The sequence below is a fragment of the Myotis yumanensis genome, unplaced genomic scaffold (genome assembly GCF_028538775.1).
Source record: "Myotis yumanensis isolate MYYU_CA2020_CCGP unplaced genomic scaffold, mMyoYum1.0.hap1 SCAF_12, whole genome shotgun sequence".
Classification (NCBI taxonomy): Eukaryota; Metazoa; Chordata; class Mammalia; order Chiroptera; family Vespertilionidae; genus Myotis; species Myotis yumanensis.
The window spans coordinates 57,725,498-57,746,479 of record NW_027223763.1 but is presented as its reverse complement, the minus strand read 5'-3'; the positions used below and the strand labels follow the sequence as shown (position 1 = coordinate 57,746,479).

Below are 20,982 nucleotides of genomic sequence, written 5' to 3'. Positions count from 1 at the left end.
ATGGGTTACCAGAGGAGCAGGGAGAGGTTTTTCAGGAATAAAATACTGACAACAAAAATGCCTCATTCCATACAGAAGCATTAACATAATTACATGCATGTAAGATAACATAAGGGTGATTACAGAGTCTGGACAAAATCTCAGTTTATGCATCAAAGCGGAAGCAAGTACACTGAGGGCTCATCTCCTTGAGAGACAAAGGGCTGCCCCTTGTGAGAGTACATCTCATGAGAGACACTTGAGCTAATGCTAAAGGTTTGTTTTCAAATACTGAGGTGATTTGGCATTTGACCTTGGAGATACTTCTACACTAAAAACTGGAGAGTGGGCTTAATCCCTAGAGAATTACCTCTGTTCTGAAGGTTAGAGTAAGGACTGAGATTCACTACAACTCCAAGGAAACACTCTGAAGAAAAGGGGGAGCACTGGCTGCTGTGGCTCAGTTGGTTGGGTGTTATCCCATGCACTAGAAGGTTGCTGGTTCGATTCCCACTCAGGGCACATGCTGTGGTTGCAGGCTCCATCCCCCATAGGGTGTGTTTAAGAGGCAGCTCATTGATGTTCTGCTCTCACATCGATGTTGACCTCCCTCTCCCTTCTTCTCTCTCTCAAAATCAATTTAAAAATCTTAAAAAAGGGGAAAGAATAAAATGGTCTCTTTAGCCTTTATAATGGAGAAAATAGTCTTCTAAGTACTCAGTGGCCGATGATGCCATTCGCTGAGGTGGGCAATTTTGGAGAAGGAGCAGACTTGAGTCACAGATTGTACTGACAGGTTGTACTTATTGGGATGCCAAGTTTGAAGTTACTGTCAGACATTCCAGTGACAGGTATATGGTTGAATTCATTTGCAGTGTAAAAGAGCGATCTAGGCTGAAGTTAGGGATTTGGTGACCATCAAAGGTCAGTTGGCACTTCGAGTCTCAGAGTAGACTGGTTTGTCTAGAAAGATGGATGGCGGAGTGAGGAAGAAGAAAGGACTTTTTGTCTTTGGTTATATAATCATGGAGTTAACAAATATCAGTTGATCACACCAGATGGTTAGTACTGAAGACATAATCATAGCAGTGGTCAACATTTTCATTTCTTTGATTGCTTTTCATAGGTAATGTAGCTCAAAATTTAGGTCGCACACTCTTGTAAGCTTTTTGTACATTGCATATTCTCTCCAGTCTCACAGGTCTCCTCTTGGCTTCTTCCTGCATGTTCTCCACCCTTTCTTTTGGGCTTAGAGTATCCTCTCATGCCATCTTGGTCTCTCATTGTGAACTTTTGTTTATTTGGCCAGTTGTTTTCACATGTAACTCTTAGGTGTTTATTCACCTTCATAGAATTAGGTATCCTTTTACTGGCTTATTTTTTTGGCCAGGAGTGGGCTAGGTTTTGAGGCTTGAGATTCTCTGCTCTCCCATGCAGAGAATAGCTTTGTGTGGATGCAAATGCAGGATAAGGGAGAAATGTCATGTTAGAAATAAATAAATATATGACTGTGGGCCCCAAGTGCTTCTTGGGTAAATTCATTTCTTAGTGAAACAGTTACTGCACATGGCAAACAGAGTGGCTTTTTGTACCTATAATTGAAGGCAAATTGGAAAATGAAATACAGGGGAAGAATACATCCTATGCCTATTTGCAAAAATAGTTTGATCTATACTAAAATAGAGACCATCCTTCCTCTTTATTTTATTGGACAGCTCCGTTTGTTGAGTTGGGGGCAACTTTTCTGAATCATATATTGGTAAACCTTGCACTTATTGGAAAAGTTTCCTTCTTCAAAGACATTTTTGCCACTGGAGGCTCGGAAAATAGAAAAAAAAAGTCCCGGTAGCATTCAGGAGCATCTTTCCATTTCATGACGAGGTAGTGCCTGGGAATGCAAACAAGAGTGGGCAGTGAAGACTTGGACAAAGATTTTACTCACTGGCAGTGTGAAATGTTCGATAGACTAGCTGTTTCAGTGGGTTTATCTTAGACAGTTTTTCTGTTGTGAAAGTGTCAGTTAATAATTCACCCTTCCCAGGAGGCAGAAGAAGCAATCGCACACGGTACGCTGGCACGGTGGGGCCTCTTGCTCTGCTGGAGCTCATCTTGGCTGGAGTAGTGTGCCGCATGGTGGCCACACAAGTACCAAGTGTCTGTGCTTTGACAAATGGAGGCTTGGGAGAACTCAATAAGGCAGGGATGTTTGGAGTGATTCACTTCAAGTGATATCTAAAAGTAATGGATTACCTGGACTCTCCATCTGTTCCACATCAAAAAGAATATAACGATATATTTTTAAAAGTTTATTTTGAAGTAGGGTGGAGTTTGATATGGAGGAGAGGGTGGGTGGTGGGAAAATAGATTATTTTTAAAGGAATATTTATGAAGTTTCAGAGAAGGGGCAAACTGGGCTTGGTGATTGATACCTGCGATATGTTTTTATTGTCTAGCAAAATATTGGATACAGCTGTAACATGTAAACATGTAAGCCTTCCACTTTGGCAGTGCGAACGTTAACGCCAACAACCTGAGTCCATTACCCCTTGCCATACAATTCGTTTTGATGCAATAGTGAACACAGCTCCGCTGCAGATTTAAATACTATTTATGTGAATTTTATTTCCCTGTGTAGTCACTGAATCATACTGTAGTGTTGGCATGGTAAGTTTTGTAATTTGCTTTCCAATGTGAAGAGTGCTTTTCTTCTACCGAATGTTCACTCCTGCGTACTTTTTTTTAGTTAGGCATTATGTCATTACAGAGATTTACAGTTATTTAATAATGATTTATTGTAGTAATTTATTCTGCCAGCTGTGGCACATTTTCAGTGGAATTTGTAAATCAAATTTATACAGAAATTTACCAGGACATGCATTTCAGGATTTAATAAAACATACTCTAAAACCTTTTTTGAAGTGGGGAATTTTATGCTAACACATTTGGGATTAAGCTTTACCTTAACAGCCTTTGTTAATGTTCAAACTCTGCCGGGTCTGTCCCACAACCATTAAAAGAGGAGTTGGTGAGATCTGTTAAAATAAAAGACACAGTTTCAGGTCATCCACGTTGCTTCCAGACCATTAGCGTCATGTTATATTTGACCTGGGATGTTCAAGTGATATTAAGGGACGTGGAAACATCCTGACATTAGGCTCCGGGCCGTTCCATACGTTTTAATCACTATTAAAATGTGCATCCGGAATCATAACGGAGAATGAACCTAGTAGGTTATGTTCATTCTGGAGCCCTAAGTGTCAGATTTTCTCCCCCTTTTGCAGAGCTCACTGGCCACTAACCATGTGGAATACATTTAGCTCTGGCAGAGTTGCCAGCTCGCGCTCCTCCCGCAGTTTTCTTTGTTATGGTACAAATACGGCAAGTTATTATAGGTATTTTCCTCTTCTTTCTCTTTCTAAAATAGATTGTTAAGATCATGTTTGTTTACTTGATGGTATGTACGTATTTGTTTAGGAAAAGAGAGTCCAGAAGAGAAGGATTGTGCATAGATTGCTGTATAGCTTGTATTTTTTTTTTAATCTGGCAATCTGAGACGCTGTCTTTGAAATGCATGATTGCCAAGTAATTTGTAAAAATGACTTGTTCTCTAAGATTGCATGAGAATTTCAGTTCTGAGATGAAACTACTAATTCACAGCTTCATTCAGCTGGTAATTTTGTCTACAGCAGCATGGAACATCTCATTTGACTTACTTCTGCCCCCAAACACATTGACTTCATTGATCAGTTGTTTTACTGTTGTAAAGACAGTATCCAAGATGGAAATGCAAGCATTTGAAAATACTGCAGCCTCTAATTTTTTATAGTAGTTTTTATTTGCTTTTCATTTTTAGGCACTAGTTATACTGAATGTAACAAAAAATAGCCAAAACAACTTGCCATCTGAAATGTAATTCCTCCCCATTTAAGGTTTTTTGTGTTTATTTTGCCATAACATGTGACAGGGTGAACAGTTTGTCATCTGATCTCTTATTTCTTAAAAAAAAAAAAATTAAAAAAAAATTCTTAGAAGTATCACACAGCAGTTAATTTTGTCTTCAGATAGGAATTCAAGTCTCAAAACATTAAAAATGGGATCTTTTAATGATCTCATTAGAATGAAAAAAATAAACTCATTAAAAATAAATACATAGTATGCTTGGGAATTAATCTTGATTTTTAATATTTCTAGAGAAATTGTTAAAAACTTTTCATATGATTACTTATGCGCTATCTCAACAAATGACTCCATAATATTTGATATTTATTTTAATTTTTTAAAATATGTTTTTATTGATTTCAGAGAGGAAGGGAGAGGGAGAGAGAGAAAAATCAATGATGAGAGAGAATCATTGATAGGCTGCCTCCTGCATGTCTCCCACTGGGGATTGAGCCCACAATCTGGGCATGTGCCCTGATCTGGAATGGAATCATGACCTCCTGGATCATAGGTCAATGCTCAACCACTGAGTCACACAGGCCAGGCTATTTATTTTAATTTTGAAAAAAATAAGACTGCAGTTCAAGGGAAACAGTTTTTGAAAGGGACTAGAAATGGAATTTTATTCTTTTGTAATTTTATTTTTTAATTACAGTTTACATTGGGTACGGCACGCATTCTGGAGGGATACCCATTCATTCCCATCTGATGGGGGCAGATTTTTGCTTTGTCAAATGGATAGCCTATGTATAACATTTCTGCAAGTTAAGTGCTATATGGAAGATGATATGGCCAGCCTAGAGGTGAGTGGTGAAGCTGTATGCTGTTGGTTGAGATGCCAGTCAGGAATACAATGTAGAGAATCGAAGACAGAGTTATGAACATCAGAGAATATATTTTAAGTAGAAAAATTTAACTCAGCATAGATGTGTAAAGTATTAAATTATATCTAATGCATACATTTAAGTGTTAGTTTTAGACATTCCTTCTCCACCATTTTTTTCTAACTGGAAAACTTCAAATTATCTTCAACCTCTTCCCCTCCCCCCCGCAAAGCTAATGTATTTAAGCATCAGTTCTTTTAGATCTTTTAAAAAAACACATAACAACTCTAAATTGTTTCTTTGTGTCTCACTGTCACCTAGTTTTAGATTCTCATGTTCTGTGATGAGCTGTCCATTTTCTACTAGTATTTACTATAGTGTTTAGATGCTTGTTGTATAGGGAGATGGAAACGAACAAACGTCCTTACTCTTGGAGCTCACATTCTATGGGAATGTTTGAATACAATACAATCCCCTAATTGAATATTTCTGCCTCAGATCTATCACTCTTCTGATACATCTTGCACATTGTCTCTACTTAACTTTTCTGTTCAGAAACTTAAAGTTTAATTTTCAAGGCATCTATAGTTTGCTTGTATATTCTTTTTCTAATCTTATCTTTTCCTAGCATTCTCCACCTACCTAAAGAACAGTGCTTTTTCACACTTGTTTCTATTCATGCCCCTTTGGCATGATCTCTTTGCCGTTTGATATTATCCTTAGCCCAAGAAACTCAGCCCATATCCCTCTTTTGACTAAATTACTTATGCTCCTGGAAGCATTATCCTATATAATAAAAGGCTAATTTGCAAATCGACAGAACAGCGGAACAACCAGTCGCTATGACGTGCACTGACCACCAGGGGGCAGAAGTTCAACTCAAGAGCTTCCCCCTGGTGGTCAGTGCACTCCCACAGCGGGAGCACTGCTCAGCCAGAAGCTGGGATCACGGCTGGTGAGTGCAGCGGCGGTGGTGGGAGCCTCTAAGCGCTAGGCCGACAGGCGGACATCCCCCGAGGGGTCCCAAAGTGTGAGAGGGTGCAGGCCAGGTTGAGGGGACCCCCCCCCCCCAGCCCCAGTGCATGAATGTTGTGCACTGGGCCTCTAGCAGTTAATAACAGAAGTGGTGACTTGTTGCACTTCTACTTTAGTAAGAGACAGAAGTTATTTGTATATTTTATATAAGTAGGGTGTTTATATATAATCTCTTCAACCTCACTGTAGGTCTGGTGAAAGTAGAGGGCCTTGTCTTAAATATGAACACCTTTCAACTATGAGCACAGTTGAGAACCAGGAAAAAATAGTGTTTTTGAGCATCTGAAAAGATGCAACAAAGCATCCAAGCTTAGATATTGAACTTCTCAGATAGTCATTCCCCCATATTGCTTAGGATCTGAAAGCTTTGAAACTCTAAATTTTTTTGTTTTAATTATTAACACATAAATATTGTAAGAAGTGAGAAAAGAGTACAGAAGCATATATAGAGACAACAGATTTCTCAACCCTCCTGAGAAGTAATTTCTGTGCATCAGATTCTTAAAGTTATAGTACTTTAGTCCAAATATAGAGGTATTTATTAACCCCTTCCCAGTGTTATAGTGTTGTTGTTTTTTTGGACACAAATGGTCATACACTATACTTACTGTCCTGTATCCTGCCTCTTACTCATTATTTATCTGAAGATGTTCCTTATCAGTATTTAGAGCTTTATTTTATTCTTTTTAACAATTGCTTAAAGTTTCTTAGGAAAAGCTTATAGTAAAATAAAACAGAAGTTGGAAGTTGTTAAATATTAGAAATACTATATGAGCATAAAATGGTTGATTCTTTAAATTTAAAAACAGATTTTTCCCAGAGATTCTTTTTCCCTCTAGAAGCTATCAGAATCATGCCTACCCCCAATCCCTTAGAAGTCCTAACAGTATTACCATATGTTAATTTGGATGTTCAAAATGAAAAATTCTAATTATCAAGGAAGATAATTACTGTTTAAAACATAGGGTGAATAGCAACATCATTTAGCAAAATTCTTGTCTAAAATGTAGAAACCTGGAGAAGCAATGCTGGGTATTGGGATGAACACATGTTTTGACATCAGACCAACTTGGTCTTGAAATCCCCACTTTGACACTTAATATAAGACATTGGCCAAGTGACTTAACTTTCTTAGCTTCAATTTCCTTACTGGTAAGATGAGAATAATAATTCCTATCTCATAGGGCCTGTGAAGAGCAAATGAAAAAATATTTTCTGCTTTCCCCAAACCTGGCACACAACAGGTGCTCAGTAAACGTGAAGTGATATCCCTAGACTCCATGCCTATCCAGAATGATTAACTTCCTCAGAGATCTGGATGCTTACATCCTACTGCAGCTTTTATAAAATGTATCACCCTGCCTTATATATACTAAGCACTCCAGATTTATGCACTGATTTATTTTATTCTGTAACTCTTAAGTGTCTGGTTTGGTTTTCTTCAAACTCTTCACCAAAAATCTGAAATCTCTAGAAAGAAATACAAAGAACCATACATGACCATACGTACCATGCGACAATTCCGAACTTAGCCAGATTCAGAATCTCAAGGAGTGCTGTGCTTTTCAGTGGGGTAGGGGAGCTCTGACTTGTAGCATTTGCTGATTGCTGTGGTCTAACTGTTCCCACCGTGGCTGATTTCTAGTTAACAATGTCAGCAGGTTAACATTAAACATTTGAAAGTTTAGTAGTCTGTTCTCACAAGTCAGTGGAGTGGCTCTCATACACTACTGGATTTTCAGTCCTCCAGACCTCTATGATATAAAAGCAGTTTAGGAATCCCCGGTCTCAAAAGCTCATTTTTTTTTACTTTGCCTCAGTTTCCCACTTGCCCTATTTGTATAGTAAAGCAATATGAGTAGATCCATTTTCTTAACTTTTTTGGTATCTATAATAATAAAAGCGTAATATACTATTAGACTGGACAGCCGAACAACCTTCTGGACGTCATTCTGGACATCCTTTCAGACGAAGCTGTGGCAGCAGGAGCCGAGGCAGAGGCTAATAGGGGCGATCAGGCAGGCAGGCAGGCAAGTGGTTAGGGGCAGTCAGGCAGGCAGGCAGGCAGGCAGGCAGAGTGGTTGGGGCAATCAGGCAGGCAGTCTAGCGGTTAAGGGAGATCAGGCAGGCAGGCAGAGGAGTTAGGAGTGATCAGGCAGGCAGGCGAGTGGTTAGGGGTGATAAGGCAGGCAGGTAGAGTGGTTAGGGGCGATCAAGCAGGCAGGCAAGTGGTTAAAGGCGATCAGGCAGGCAGCCGAGTGGTTAGGAGCCAGCGTTCCTGGATTGCGAGAGGGATGTCCGACTGCCGGCAGTCAGACATCCCCTGAGGGGTCCCGGATTGCGGGAGGGTGCAGGCCAGGCTGAGGAACCCCTCCACATGCATGCATTCTGTGCACCAGGCCTCTAATAGTCTTAATAATTCTGACTCAAGCTGAGAGGTCAAGGGGCCCAGGCTTTGTGTTTCTTGTCCTGTATGTGCAGTATGAATTTATTTTTAAGAAGGTCTCCATTGGTTTGAGAACCACCATGTCTGAAAAAGCTGTCACAAAGCCCATGTCTGTAATTGTATTAGAAACCCTGATATGGTGGTGACAGGTAATGGCTTTACTCATTGTGTATATATCTGTCATCAACAATACAGGGTGTGGCAAAAGTAGGTTTACAGTTGTGAGTACACAAAACACTAAATTTATTGTATTATAATTTATTAATTATTTTCCATATGAACAATTGTAAACCTACTTTTGCCCCATCCGGTATCAGGTTTAGGAAAATTCGAGAGGGAACATAATGCATTTCAGTGTTATTTCTTGTATGAGGTAGACATAATAGGAAACATTTTTGGTACTTGACATTTTATTTAAATGTGACTTTTCATTTACGCGTGAATGAATTCTCTCTCTATATGTATGCCAGGTGAATAAGGAGTGACTTATAGCCAAGGGCTGTGAACTCAAATGGCTATAGTGGGCAGGCAAATAATGGAATTGAGGGAAACAGGTGGGGATTTTACAAAGGGGAGTAGGGAAGACTGTTCCCATTGGGGAGTGCATGCTAGGACCAGTAGCTTGTGTTCAGGGCAGCAGATTGTTGTCATGAAGGAGCAGCTTTCTGTTGCCATATCTTTAGTTCCCTGACATGTCACCCTTCCTTTGCCTCTCCCGCTTGTCCCCAGCAGCTGGAAATCCATAGTTCAATTAAAAATTTCTTGACTTTTTTTTTACATGTTGGCCATGGTTTAAGCACACCTGCACACTCATACAAATTTGACCTGAGGGCCAAACTTGGTTGGTGGGTTTATAGTTTGCATAGTCTCTTTACACATAAATACATGTGCAACAACTAATATTTATCAAAGGCTTCTGTGATAGGCATTGGCTAAATCTTTTGCGCTAATCAAAATATTTAATTTTCACAACAATTTGGCAAGCTAGTATTATTTCTTCTTTAGAGTTAAGGAATCTTGGCATTTGGAGAGGCTAAATAACTTGCTGAGGTCACATGATTAGTAAAAGTTTCCCCAGGTATTCAAACCCAAGTAATCGACTGCAGAACTTTGGCACTTAACCACTGGGCAAAACTGACTCCATGGATGTCTCCACATGTTGCTATAAGCACACACACAAAACATAAGTAATTGAATGTAAAGGGTGGGTTGAGATTGTTGTCAAATAATAGCTCATTTGTGTGCAATGATACGGTTTGCATGTGTACTTGATGGGATAAAGCACTGGAATACTATCTTCTTTCACACTTTATAAGATTTTTCTGATAAAGCTCAGCAAGGCCAGTGTAAATATTTCACAGGGGGTTTATATTTCACTTTGTCACAAACTAGACATCTTGAGTGGTAGGGCCAACATTGTCTCTGTTCAAGGGCAAAAGTTCCCTCCCTTCTCGTTGCCATATTTCAACCCCACCCATGGAAATGCTCCAAGTCCTGAGTGATGATCACTTCCTCTGGGCAAGGTTATGAAGAATAAAAGTAAATCTAGCAGGAGGAGTAAATCCCAAAAGACAGAGATAAGTACTTGAGGTCAGAGACTGCATCTTTTATAGTTTGCCTACATACCAAACTCATTAATATGAATAATCATCTTAGCTGTAGTGGTTGTAGTAGCAAAAGTAATACAAGAAACTAGTCCTGTCTTACATTTTTTTTCATCAACCCTTTCATTATTTCTAGGATTTGGAGAGATCTCTTTGAGAAAGTGATGTGAAATCAGGTCCTCCCATGTTTCTCCTTCATTTCCACTCTTTTTACTACCACATGAAATATATTTCAACCTTAAAAACTCCAGCCTCTGTAGGGCTAACACTGTAAGACTCTAGGAATACAAAATCAGTGCAAAAATCGATACAGTGATCTGTTTCAGTTTTTCCCTTGGGAGATTTTGGAACACCATTAGACACCCTCTTTAGGGTTTATTCACTGGGTGTAGGATGAGAGAGACAAAAAGAGCCAGTTCCTGTGGCATTTGTTCTTCTCAACACTCCAAGCCCATCATGTGAATAGAAAGAACCCCAAACCTTCATTTTCAGAATTGTCTCTCAGCCCCTGGCTCCTGGAGAAAGCCAGTGTGGTTCAGATGTGGGATGGGAAGAGTGGTTTGCATTGGCATTGGCCTTGCGGGTGCTTTGGGGCTGGAACACACTCAGCTGTGGGTTCCAGATGCTTGCTCTCCAGCATTAATGTGGCCAACATGTGAAACCATGGCACCCACAATACGACACAAAGGCCCACGCCTCTGATAGTTTGGGAAATAACTCCCAGCTGAAGAAATTCCTTCCTGAAGGGCTAGAATACATTCTTGAACAGAAATGTTTTTTTTGTTTTGTGTTTTGCTTGTTTTGTTTTTCCTTTAGATTGATGGAACCAGGAGAGATGCTTGATGATTTTGGGCTAGGTACCAGGGACTGATCGATCACAGCGTGTCTACAGTCTTGGGACCTTTAACTTAAAATAGAAAAAAAAAGCTATGCTAAACCTTAGATTCACAAATGCTCGGTTCCGTGCTATGCATATAGCAGAAAGTTTGTACACTCAAGCCATTGTATACTTTCTTCGGAGATGTCAAGAACAAACCATTACTGGTGGTTGTCATCAGGATTCAGGGTGTGTTCAAAATGTTTCCACCAATTTTTATTTCCCTCAGCTGTCTCCAAGGTTGGCAGGGCCAGAGAAATCTATATAGAAGAGAAAGGAAATGAGCATGAGATGAGGTTGGGCGGTGCTTTCTTTATAAATTTAATAACCAAGACTCTTTTTAGGACCCTGAAATGTGTGCCCCCTCTCAAACATAAGGCCCGTGCTTCCTTCTAACAGTGTACTTGAGAAGCTGGGCTATTTCGCTCCCCCATTCAGTTAGTGCTCTAGTTTTCTCATTCAGGTACAATTTCCAGTGAAATAGTAGCTTATAAGTATCCCGAAGTTAGTTTATTGACTCTTATTGCACTTCTGAGCACCTAATAAATAATTTATTAGTCTGATGGATATGTGGCTACCTAACTATGGGGCATGAAATATGCACTGTTTTTCTAATACACTGTAGGGAGACCTGTTTATAAAGTATTTAGTATTGGTTTTATAATGCACCGTTGACAACAGGAGACCACGAAGCTCAAAGATCAATCTCATTTTGGCCCACAGTATTAATGCGGCTTTATAAAGCTCTATGACAGGTCACTTAGACAGCGGTCCTCGCGAAGGGACTCGGTTAGGAAGAGAGCCTGCAGTGGCTGCCAGCGCAGCGGCGGAACGTCTTTGTCCAAGTCCCTGAGGTGGCTGTTTGGCGGTTGCTGATGTTGGCCAGGTGATGGGACTCATTTCCCTGAGTTCTCCAGGGGGTTTCTGGACCGAGAGTGCCCAGTTCTGCTAATGCAGGCCTCACTAATTGTACCGAGAGTCAGTGTGACTTTGGACCACAATTGCAGTCTGGGAGACATGAATCAGGAAGGAAGGAGCGGGACTTTGCTCTCCTCAGCTTCCTCTCATGTTTGTTAATGAAGTGACTTCTTCCATATCCCCCACTCCTTCATTCAAAACACATATGTGACGTAGCATAAAGTTTTTTTGATTTTTGTTTGCTTGGGGAATTTCAGTAGCTAGGAATAAATTTATAGACATTTAAAAAACACACCACATAGTAATGTTTAAAACACCTAGAATTGGGGGACATCTAAGTAAAGATTAAATAATTTCATCCAAAAAACAAATTAACAGTGTTTTAATTTGTTTGTAAGAACTCTATGCTAGCCGAAACCGGTTTGGCTCAGTGGATAGAGCGTCGGCCTGCGGACTGAAGGGTCCCGGGTTCGATTCCAGTCAAGGGCATGTACCTGGGTTGCGGGCACATCCCCAGTAGGAGATGTGCAGGAGGCAGCTGATTGATGTTTCTCTCCCATCGATGTTTCTAACTCTCTATCTCTCTCCCTTCCTCTCTGTAAAAACTCAATAAAATATATTTAAAAAAAAAAAGAACTCTATGCTATGGGAATGCCTTATAAAGGCAATTATTTACAAGGGACTATTGCCTAGTATGGTATATGTTTTGGAGCAAGGCATTTTTCAACTTTACATTAGGGACTTCTTGCTGTTCTAAGTGTTCTAGTTCCCAAAGTGAGCTGCACTTTCTTGAATCCAGTCTGTTTGCTTATAATTGCTATCGTTTTTTTTGGAACCAAGGTTGAGTTCTTTCTGCTCTTTGCCATGTCTTACTCATTTCTTATTATTCAGAGTTTCATTTTACCCTCTCCAATTGGACCAAACCCTTTCTACTCTCAAGTAGTCCTTGGTTTTATCCTGCCTTTGTTACTCTTAGTAAGTGACCTCATCTTTTCTGAGATGATCATTTCTTTTGTGTAGCTATCATTTAGTGACCATTTACTATGTGTTAAGTACTCAGGCCCTGGCTTACCAAAGTTGGATAAAACTTTTCCTTTCAACAAGTGTGCAGTTTAGTGGGAGAAATGAGCAGCAAATTGGCTTTCTGCATGAGCACTCTCAATATGTGTATCTCTTACCTTCGGTTTCTGGATAACAGTGTTGTTGTTTTTTCCCTTCAGGGGTACCCTTTTCATCTGTGCTCTTGATCACATTCTCTCCTAGCACCCTTTTATATCATTTTCCCCTCTGGCTTAGATTTTTCAATATCTTTTTCTTTGCCGGCTTCACCTCTTTTGCCTATGGATAGATATTTTTTACCCCCCCCTCCTGTCCCCATAGTGTGAAGCAAATCATCAACACAATAACAGAACTTTTCCTAGGCCTTGCTAACGTCAGACCACCCCCCTCTTACTTCACTTATTTGTTTTGCCGAATTTGTCCACAGAATGTTTTATCTTTTCTGCTTCCTTGTCTTTATAATTTGCTTACCTAACTCCTTTAGAATCTGGATTCTACAACTCCTATACCTATCAGTCCATTAAGGTATTTCTCTTAGGACACAAAATATAGTTATAAAATATTGCAGCCAGAAATATATTTGAGTTATGGTATAATGAGCACCCCATTTGCCCAAGCTTAAGAACTGGTAGTGCACACGTATATCTGAAGTCCTGGGTTCCCGTCCCAATTATACTGTAGCCGCTGCCATCCCCTCTACCCAGTACCCACCCCCATTCAAGCTTTATTCTGCTGAGCATTTATCATTCTCATGCACTTTGTTTTGCTCTTACTTTTTGCTGCTACTTACTACTATATGTGGTTTTACTCTACTACACGTAGCATTGTGTCTTAGAACATTTAGAACTCTGACCATCCTAGCTCTGTAAACTCTGACTTCTCGTCAGACTTTCTGTCTTCTGTCCCCCCATAACTGTGGGTATCCCCCTAGATGCTGCCCTTGGCCACCTTCTTTTACCTCTTATGTCACTTCTCCGCAGATGGGTCCCAGATCTGATAACTCCAGTGTCAGTCTGTTTTCTGAACATTTCTGTTTGCCTAGTCACTGACATGATCTGAAGTTTTCTCAAACTGAGCTCACTGTGTAGCCCCCAAAACTAGCTCGTCTCCATTTCTGTTGACAGTGCTACCATTTTCCCCGGAGCTCAGAATAACAGGGCTTTCGTGTCATCTTTGACTCTTCTCATTTATTACTGCATCTCATGTGTCATGCTTGTCCCCTGGATTTTATCTCTACATTGTAGTTTGCTCTTTTTCCCAGCCCTATTGCCTGCAGCCATTTACCCAGATTACTATAAAGGCTTCCTAATGGGTGTCTGTGCTTCTGTCTTTTTACACTTCAGTCTGTCTGTTGCCAGATGAATCTTAGAGTGCAGTAACGATCATACCAATGGCCGCTGTTCAGAAGCTTTCAGCAGTTTTGATTGGGGGTGGATAACAGGATAAATAGCACCTCTTTAGAGTGGAATCTAGGGCTGTTCCTATTATAATAGTTCCCGTTGACTATTCCATCCCTTTCATTCATCATTGCTCCGCACAGGTCTTACCTCATGTTCTAGGGCCTAACAGTGATGGCGAACCTTTTGAGCTCGGCGTGTTAGCATTTTGAAAAACCCTAACTTAACTCTGGTGCCGTGTCACATATAGAAATTTTTTGATATTTGCAACCATAGTAAAACAAAGACTTACATTTTTGGTATTTATTTTATATATTTAAATGTCATTTAACAAAGAAAAATCAACCAAAAAAATGCGTTCTCGTGTCACCTCTGACGCGTGTGTCATAGGTTCGCCATCACTGGCCTAGAATCTAGGCTAATTGGATCACTTCTCTAGGGGCATTACCAGTTCTGCAGTTCCAGTGCAAATGCTGCCATGACTTGAAACTTTCTGTTACCACACCGATTGGAAGGAATCTCCTTTTCCAAGTTGTATAGGGTTCTGCTGTTGCTTCTCTTATCACATTGTTTTACTAAGGTTGTTTTTGTACATGGCTCATCTCCTGTACTAGATTGTAAACTTCCTGTGAGCAGGGACTCTGCCTTAACTTTCCTGTTCCCCACATCTTCTTATACCTGGCAAGTAGGTCAAATATTCCCTAACAAGGGTGAAAAATGTTCATTAATTTTGAATGTTTTTCTTTATAATAAATACAAGAAAAGGCAGCTAGAAACAGAACTAGTCAGGACAAACGTGTATTCCCTATCAATCAATTAGCAAATGATTTAGTCGTTCCCACTTCGTTACTTCCTTTCTCCAGCCTTTGTTTATTTAGTGATTGACTACTGTCAGACTTAGAAGATTTAACTCTTAAAAAGGGTTTTGGTGGTCAGAGGAGTATATCTGCAATTGCTGGTTGTTGTTTTTTTAAATCTGTCTTGATATAGTCAGTACCTCTAAATAGTACTGACTGTAGGTTCTTTCACAGTCTCTCAGTAGGCATACTCATTGCCTACCCCAAAACACCCCCCCCCGCAAATTTTCACACTTCTGTCTGTCAGAGAACAGGCTCAAAGGGCAAGACTGGCGAGCAGGTTTCAGGATCCTGTGTTGTGGGGTTCTTTTCCATTTAAGCCTCTCTGAGATAGCCACGCACTTGTGCTGCCTAGTTAAGGTATGGCTCACCTAAGTATTTTCTCCCGCCCTTTTACTATTTTTCAATTCATCCTCATTCTGTGAAACTGTTATTTACTTGATTTCCCAACACCTCTTACATTTGAAAAATTTGTTGCCAGCAAGCAGTACATGTAATGACAGTTATCTGAACGATTTTTGACAGTAATAAAGTATCTGCTGCCTTCTTCTGTCCCTCCCATCATCTCTCCCACCCTCCATTACTTTTTCTTTTCCTTCCTTTTTCTTTTCGTTCTTAAATATAGTTTTAATTTATTATCACTGTTTTTAGTAGCATTACCATTGACAGTAGCAGTAGTCAACTTTTAGAATCAAAATATAACACGCATACAGGAAAGTGCACAAATCGTAAGTGTATGCTGCTTGATGAATGACAAAGTGATCATTGCCAGAACCGCCAAGTAGCAGGAGATGCAGAACATCACCTGCAACCAGGAGCTTTCCTTATGCCTTTTGCAGCCACTACTCCCCACTGAGAATCATTACTATTCAGACCTAAGCCACCTGTTAATTCTGTCCTCTTTTAACTTGCTGTTAATGAGTTTCTGGCATCTTCTGGGATTCTTAATTTTGGAAACACTCTCCAAGTTCATTCAAATTTGATTTGTTTCCAAATTTTCCCCTAAAATATGGATGTATATAAAATAATCTCTGTGGTTTTCCAAAGATTTTGAAACCAAGTCACTGGTATTATTGCACTTTTTAAATTTGCTTTTTAGGTCTGTGAATTTCATATAAGGGGGTGCCATCAATAGAGTTGCCTCTTTTTTTTCTGTGATAATTCCAAAAGCAGTGTTGGATTTCTGGGTGTCTGTGAATCTCAATCTTTCTTCCTGACAGTAATTTAAACTATTATTATGACATTTTCACTGGAGCTGCAGGCTTCTCGGTCTGCAGACTTTAGAAGGAAGTAAATAAAGAAATTAATACTGTTTACAATCCTTGGAGCTCTTCATGGTCATACAAACCTAATTCCCCATGTTATGCTCCACAGCGTGTGTTTTGATACTCATTTAAGGAAACACATCACTGGTTCTTTTCCTCTAGAAGACTTTTCTCATAAGATACTTACTCTAGGTTATGGTAGAAGAAGCCAGTGTCACCATTTGTACCTGAGAGAAGATGAGTAAAGTCAGTTTTCTGTTTTTAAACCAAAACAGGTTAGGTAGAATGTTTGATCTTGTGGAGGCTCCAGATTCATGCTGATCAATGCTTTTGCACCTGCTGATATTGATTCTAAGGATTCATCATTTTCCCAACATTGTATAAGCTACCTCAGCTACCACACCTTACCCAAATCTTTTTATTTTTAATAGTGTATCAAGCAATTGTGGCATTTGGATAGGTTCTGGATGCGTTTCTCTGAAACAGAGCCCTTGACTAGGCTATCAGCAGAGATGGTATCACACTGATGGTTCTAGTTGGTGCAGGGCGGTTTCTCCCTTTGCCATAAAAAGGTGAAGCTTGTAGGTAGTATTGGCTTGCAGGGATGTTCATGCTGCTGTTTCAAGTGGTTGAAACTTGTGTCCTATTCATACCTTATTTTAGGAGGCCTGTTTTCCTCCCTTAGTTTGAGGTCACATAATGATGTTTTTAGCACACAAGCTTCCTCCCTCCGTGTAGGTAATCATACATTTTTTAGACAACAGTTATTTTATTTTTAAAATCCTCACTTGATATTTTTTCCATTGATTTTTAAAAATTTATTAAATTGATTGGGGTGACATTGGTCAACATGAACATACAGGTTTTAGGTGTGAATTTCTATGTTACAAGATCTGTAATTTTTCCTTTGATTTTTTTAGAGAGAGTGGAAGGGAGGGAAGAGACAGAGATAGAGAAATATTGATGGGAGAGAGACACATTGATTGGTTGCCTCCTGAACACGCCCTGACCTGGGCCAGGGATCGAATGAACCTGTAATCCAGGTACAAGTCCTTGACTGGGAATCGAACTGCAACTGTTGGGTGTGCAGGCCTTGAGATTTCTATATGGTGAAATGTCTCCAGCCCACTGCCAGAGTCATCTGGATAAGGTGTAGTGGTAAACATGAAATAACGTACAATTTTAACCCAGACCTTCATATAGGAGAGAGAGACCAGCAATCAGAGAGGACAACACAATTTCCCCCCCTTCATTTGAATATGTCAAGATCTTTAACCTAATTTTGAATTAATTAATCCAGGAGCTAGCTGTTAACCCAAATTTATGCCACAAATTTTTGGAGAATAAGCAATAGAATAGGTGTCACCTGAGAGAAAGATTTATAGAACGATACAGGTCCATAGTTCACTTCATTTACACACAAACCAGCACCAGGTTAGATTCAGCGGTTGGCATACATGCATCATATTTTTAATCTGGATTAAGGGCGGCTACATTCAGGTTTGCCTAAATCATATAATAAATTGAAACACGAATGGAAATTGTTAACTAAGAAAAGTTTCCCAGTTTTCTTAAAATTTAAATACAGGGATCCAGCTAGTATAATCCAAAAGTTCTCTTCGTGATCATTAGACTTCACTGCTGTGGAACCCTTGTCTGTTCAAAGAGGGGCATTTCATACCTTACAAGGATATGAAATGTGATAATGGAAGGAAACTAGGAGCCAGTGGAGAGTGCAAGGATTTAGGTATAAATAATAGGTGAATCCTAATTGTGAAGAGGAGCACCTTAATGTGTGGTGATGTGTTCATATCAGAACTCTTATCTTACGAGCTGCTTTTGAATTTTCATTCCTTTCTTTCCCCCAAAGCATGAAGGCACAGTACAGTTATATATCATCTTTTTGAGTGTTTTTTTGGGGGGTGAAGTTTTCACTGTCCTCCCATCAAATTACGTATGAGACTCAAGGGAAAACAGGCAGCTTAGATTATGACATAATTATTCACAAGGGGAAACCACAGTTGAAGTTGTTAGTTTTCTTTTTTCTTTATTCTCTTTACAGTGAGTCAAAAGCGTTCCTCCTTAACTTCACATAGAAAACACAACTTTGCACAATAAAATAGGGAGGGCAGGTTTCACAAGGGAGAAAGGCTGCTGTCAACTTTTCCCCCCTCAGGAATATGGAAATTTGGGTGGATTATCTGTTCAGAGTAGGTTTCCTTTATTAATTCTTTTTCCTTTTTTCACTTAAGACATCTGTTAATATTACACAGCCCAACAGATGTTGCAAAGCAAGTCCCATACTTTGTTCTAAAAAAAAATATGACATTTCCTCAATTGGTTCTCCCTACCTCTGTGACTGGGCCTAGCCTGCCATTTCTGCATAATTTGCATATATTAAGTTACATACCTTAATGCCATACACATTTGTAGCTTCAGCATTATTTTTATAGAGTCAAGTCTGATTTGATCATAAACTGTATGTTTGTTGCTTTAGAATGAAGAGTGGCTAAAACATTTTTTAAAAATCTCCTTAGAGAATGACAACCTAATTCCACACATAGGACTAGATAGCCAATTATTAAACACTTTTCTATAAGTGAATTACAAAAGCTTGAGTTGTTTTGCCATTAGGAAGTGCTGATTGTCATGCGATGTGGAGCGTCATTTTTATTTTGGCAAGAACAGGGACAGTTTTGTCTTGACAAGCCATTAGATGAATACCAGAGTGTGTCACATGGAAAACCACTGATCTTTAACCCAGCTCTGTACTTAACCAAGCCTTGAAAATGAATAGTGAATAAAAGAAGAGCAAAGGCCAGTTTACTGTCATTACAGATTACAGAATCTGCTAACAGCTGCTGAACTGAACCCGGGGAATTACAGGTATTGTTCTGTGGACCAGCAGAAGTCCTGGAGATGCCTGTGAAACTGTGTATATGAGCTATACATTTATTTTACATTTACATGGTTGGAACATAGCTAGACAAGCATGAAAATCCTTGAGTACTTTCTTAGTATACTAAATGCATGCCTTCATCACTAAACCTTATATTTACAGATAACTATCTCAATGAGGTTTCCCTACCCCCAGTTATGGAATTTATTTTTTAAAAGCAGTGTGTTTTTAAAGAAATTATTAGTAAGTATTAAGAAGAAAACAAAAAGTATGGAAGATCTCCCCCCTCCCAAAACAAAAATAAAACCACAAACATGCAGGCTAAACAAAATCCTTTGCTCATTTGTCCCTTCAGCGATTAGCTGGGGCTTATAGTTGAAACCAACATGTGACTTTTTTTTTTTTTTGAGGGGAAAACCTAAACCCACCTCAATACCCAAATAATAAAAAGATCAGTAACATTTTAAACAGTCAGTTGTGGGAATTCTTGCTTACAGAGCTAACAAGAAAGAACCCACTGTCTTACTCTGCTGGTGGAATTGCATTGTGCCTCCCTATAGTCTTGTTATCGCACACACACTGAAATGCAAATTCTTTGCAACTAATTGGATCTCATTGATGGTACATGCACAGTATGTAGTTATATGCAAAAAGATTTTTAAAAAATTCTCTGTAATTACAACTTTTAATTATTATCCAAAACATCACCATCTATAGGATAGGTTTAAAATACATATGTCTAACGTTTTTTTTTACAGATTACTCAACATGCGCTATGAAGTGCTTAGTAAGTATCAAAAGTAAGGGGAAGATGTTTATTTACAGCAATCAATAAGTTGGATTTTATTGAAGTTCTGTGAAAATACAGTTTAAAATGTTGAACATCATAAACATCAGAAATCACTTTCAAATTGTTATCTTTTTCTTCAGTTCTCCAGTCTGTTTTTACATTGTAAACTGCATGGGAGTTTCTTACTCTGTGCATGAGTTTTGATGAGGTGGAGGTATTCCCATTCCCATATTGTCTTGAATATCGTGGGTGCCATTTAGACCTAGTTGGTGTACTTCTTAATTTTCATGGTACATCTCTCACTTTCAGTCAACATGCGGAAGCCAACACATAGCCTTTAGTATTTGCAGTTCTTTAACCTGAAATACATAAAATTGGGGCAGAAAAAAGCAATTACTGTGGAAGCGATACCTGCCTCCACTGCTACCACCCCCAGTTTTAAATAACTTTAACACAGATGATTCCATATAGTTGTTTCATACTCTGCAGACTATAGAGCCAATGGACAAACTCAAAAATCATTTTTGTGCCTTGTAGGCATATTTTGTTGTCTCTTATTGTAATAAAGCTTGTTGTCTTTGTAAACTAGTCTTACAGACTAGTTAAATTTTCCTTTAATACAATACTTTTCGCAGTACAGTATCATATGATATAGATTTGTTGTGAAAAAAAATATTTTGAACATTAGAAAGCTATCTCTGTAATTTTGAGGCTTGTGCCTTGACAGTAATATGCAGGTACTAGTTACATGGCAGACCTGTTTCATCGAGAGCAACCTCAGACATTGATATCTGAAATAGCTCAGTTTGCCTGCACGAGATAGCATTTTGTCAGAAGACTGCTGGCCGAGCAGACTAGATTTGGATGTATTAGCTAGTCAGCCTAATAACCCTGTACAGACTGTATTGATTTTTTAGGAGAGAGTTTATGAACTAAATAAACTTGGGGTTGGTGTCTTAATAAACTGCTTCTCTCAGACTGTCACATTTAGTTACGGAGCTGTGCAGTTTAGGGGGAAAAAAGGCTAATTCTGTTACAGATTGTTCACAGCAGGGTCTCCAAATTAGCCCTTTGTTTTGTAATGCCACCTTGC

The 20,982-nt window shown here is 39.2% G+C and overlaps 1 protein-coding gene and 1 long non-coding RNA gene across 9 annotated transcripts in view; one reads left to right on the top strand and one right to left on the bottom strand.

Annotated features, from left to right (window-relative positions):
- Nucleotides 1-20,982, top strand: part of BNC2 (basonuclin zinc finger protein 2) — a 430,106-nt gene that overhangs the window by 108,646 nt on the left and 300,478 nt on the right. The window lies entirely within an intron of this gene.
- LOC139021267 (uncharacterized) overlaps nt 19,879-20,982 on the bottom strand; it is a 4,751-nt gene continuing 3,647 nt past the window's right edge. Inside the window, exon 4 of one of the 2 annotated variants that reach the window (XR_011473423.1) lies at nt 19,879-20,248. This is a non-coding gene — a long non-coding RNA (uncharacterized lncRNA). The remainder of the gene's footprint in view (nt 20,249-20,982) is intronic. The other variant, XR_011473422.1, reaches the window with a different exon arrangement.